Here is a 2500-nt window from a genome sequence, read left to right as displayed (position 1 = left end):
CCAGCTTTGCAGGAAGCCGGAACAAGAGAAAATAAAAAAAACAATCATACAGCATCTGGTATTCCCAGTTGGTCTCCTATCCAAGTACTAACCATTCCCGGCCCTGCTTAGCTTTCAAGATCAGATGAGATTAGGCTTATTCAGGGGGGTGTGGCTGTATGTATTGGATTCCTAATGACCTACATCTCTTATACATCTCAAAACCAGCATTGAAGGAAGCCGGAACAAGAGAAAATAAAAAAAAATGGCCTACAGCACCTGGTATTCCCAGGTGGTCTCCCATCCAAGTACTAACCAGGCCCGGTCCTGCTTAGCTTCCAAGATCAAATGAGATTGGGCTTGTTCAGGGTTGTGTGGCTGTAGGTATTGGTTTTCTAAAGACCTACATGTCTTATACATCTCAAAACCAGCTTCGAAGGAAGCCGGAAGAAGAGAAAATAAAAAAAAACTTCCTACAGCACCTGGTATTCCCAGGTGGTCTCCCATCCAAGTACTAACCAGGCTGGGCCCTGCTTAGCTTCCAAGATCGGGCTTGTTCAGGGTGGTGTGGCTGTAGATATTGATTTCCTAATAAACTACATCTCTTATACATCTCAAAACCAGCATTGAAGGAAGTCGGAACAAGAGAAAATAAAAAAAAATTGCCTACAGCACCTGGTATTCCCAGGTGGTCTCCCATCCAAGTACTAACCAGGCCCAGCCCTGCTTAGCTTCCAAGATCAGACGAGATTGGGCTTGTTCAGGGTGGTGTTGCTGTAGGTATTGTTTTTCTAATGACCTACATCTCTTATACATCTCAAAACCAGCATTGAAGGAAGTCGGAACAAGAGAAAATAAAAAAGAAAGGCCTACAGCATCTGGTATTCCCAGGTGGTCTCCCATCAAAGTACTAACCAGGCCCAGCCCTTCTTAGCTTCCAAGATCAGATGAGATTGGGCTTGTTCAGGGTGGTGTGGCTGTAGGTATTGGTTTCTTACTGACCTACATCTCTTATACATCTTAAAACCAGCATTGAAGGAAGTCGGAACAAGAGAAAATAAAAAAGAATTGCCTACAGCACCTGGTATTCCCAGATGGTCTCCCATCCAAGTACTAACCAGGCCCGGCCCTGCTTAGCTTCCAAGATCAGATGAGATTGGGCTTGTTCAGGGTGGTGTGACTGTAGGTATTGTTTTTCTAATGACCTACATCTCTTATACATCTCAAAACCAGCATTGAAGGAAGACGGAACAAGAGAAAATAAAAAAAAAAAGGCCTACAGCACCTGGTATTCCCAGGTGGTCTCCAATCCAAGTATTAACCAGGCCCAGCCCTTCTTAGCTTCCAAGATCAGATGAGATTGGGCTTGTTCAGGGTGGTGTGGCTGTAGGTATGGTTTCCTACTGACCTACATCTCTTATACATCTGAAAAACAGCATTGAAGGAAGCCGGAACAAGAAAAAATAAAATAAAAGGCCTACAGCACCTGGTATTCCCAGGTGGTCTCCCATCCAAGTACTAACCAGGCCCGGCCCTGCTTAGCTTCCAAGATCAGATGAGATTGGGCTTGTTCAGGGTGGTGTGGCTGTAGGTATTAGTTTCCTAATGACCTACATCTCTTATACATCTTAAAACCAGCATTGAAGGAAGCCGGAACAAGAGAAAATAAAAAAAATGGCCTACAGCACCTGGTATTCCCACTTGGTCTCCCATCCAAGTACTAACCAGGCCCGGTCCTGCTTAGCTTCCAAGATCAAATGAGATTGGGCTTGTTCAGGGTGGTGTGGCTGTAGGTATTGGTTTTCTAAAGACCTACATGTCTTATACATCTCAAAACCAGCTTCGAAGGAAGCTGGAACAAGAGAAAATAAAAAAAAACTGCCTACAGCACCTGGTATTCCCAGGTGGTCTCCCATCCAAGTACTAACCAGGCCCGGCCCTTCTTAGCTTCCAAGATCAGATGAGATTGGGCTTGTTCAGGGTGGTGTGGCTGTAGGTATTGGTTTCCTAAAGACCTACATCTCTTATACATCTCAAAACCAGCTTCGAAGGAAGCCGGAACAAGAGAAAATAAAAAAGAAATTGCCTAAAGCACCTGCTATTCCGAGGTGGTCTCCCATCCAACTACTAACCAGGCTTGGCCCTGCTTAGCTTTGAAGATCAGACGAGATTGGGCTTGTTCAGGGTGGTGTGGCTGTAGATATTGATTTCCTAATGACCTACATCTCTTATACATCTCAAAACCAGCATTGAAGGAAGTCGGAACAAGAGAAAATAAAAAAAAATTGCCTACAGCACCTGGTATTCCCAGGTGGTCTCCCATCCAAGTACTAACCAGGCCCAGCGCTGCTTAGCTTCCAAGATCAGACGAGATTGGGCTTGTTCAGGGTGGTGTGGCTGTAGGTATTGTTTTTCTAATGACCTACATCTCTTATACATCTCAAAACCAGCATTGAAGGAAGTCGGAACAAGAGAAAATAAAAAAGAAAGGCCTACAACATCTGGTATTCCCAGGTGGCCT

General features: G+C 44.6%; 6 non-coding genes and 5 pseudogenes across 6 annotated transcripts; all 11 read right to left on the bottom strand.

Moving 5' to 3' along the window:
• Positions 1-43: 43 nt before the first annotated feature.
• On the bottom strand, positions 44-162 carry LOC142125900 (5S ribosomal RNA; annotated as a pseudogene).
• An 84-nt stretch (positions 163-246) lies between these two features.
• LOC142125659 (5S ribosomal RNA) lies at positions 247-365 on the bottom strand (annotated as a pseudogene).
• A 277-nt stretch (positions 366-642) lies between these two features.
• On the bottom strand, positions 643-761 carry LOC142125901 (5S ribosomal RNA). The gene has a single exon (XR_012685050.1). It is a non-coding gene; the product is annotated as a 5S ribosomal RNA (ribosomal RNA).
• Positions 762-845: 84 nt separating this feature from the next.
• Positions 846-964, bottom strand: LOC142125579 (5S ribosomal RNA; annotated as a pseudogene).
• An 84-nt stretch (positions 965-1048) lies between these two features.
• LOC142125827 (5S ribosomal RNA) lies at positions 1049-1167 on the bottom strand. Its single transcript, XR_012685043.1, has one exon. It is a non-coding gene; the product is annotated as a 5S ribosomal RNA (ribosomal RNA).
• An 85-nt stretch (positions 1168-1252) lies between these two features.
• LOC142125742 (5S ribosomal RNA) lies at positions 1253-1371 on the bottom strand (annotated as a pseudogene).
• An 82-nt stretch (positions 1372-1453) lies between these two features.
• LOC142125748 (5S ribosomal RNA) lies at positions 1454-1572 on the bottom strand. The gene has a single exon (XR_012685035.1). It is a non-coding gene; the product is annotated as a 5S ribosomal RNA (ribosomal RNA).
• An 83-nt stretch (positions 1573-1655) lies between these two features.
• LOC142125541 (5S ribosomal RNA) lies at positions 1656-1774 on the bottom strand. Its single transcript, XR_012685006.1, has one exon. It is a non-coding gene; the product is annotated as a 5S ribosomal RNA (ribosomal RNA).
• Positions 1775-1858: 84 nt separating this feature from the next.
• LOC142125432 (5S ribosomal RNA) lies at positions 1859-1977 on the bottom strand. Its single transcript, XR_012684906.1, has one exon. It is a non-coding gene; the product is annotated as a 5S ribosomal RNA (ribosomal RNA).
• A 288-nt stretch (positions 1978-2265) lies between these two features.
• LOC142125448 (5S ribosomal RNA) lies at positions 2266-2384 on the bottom strand. The gene has a single exon (XR_012684920.1). It is a non-coding gene; the product is annotated as a 5S ribosomal RNA (ribosomal RNA).
• An 84-nt stretch (positions 2385-2468) lies between these two features.
• Positions 2469-2500, bottom strand: part of LOC142125758 (5S ribosomal RNA) — a 119-nt pseudogene continuing 87 nt past the window's right edge.

Source organism: Mixophyes fleayi, unplaced genomic scaffold (assembly GCF_038048845.1).
Source record: "Mixophyes fleayi isolate aMixFle1 unplaced genomic scaffold, aMixFle1.hap1 Scaffold_260, whole genome shotgun sequence".
Classification (NCBI taxonomy): domain Eukaryota; kingdom Metazoa; phylum Chordata; class Amphibia; order Anura; family Limnodynastidae; genus Mixophyes; species Mixophyes fleayi.
This window is presented reverse-complemented; position numbering and strand designations above follow the sequence as displayed.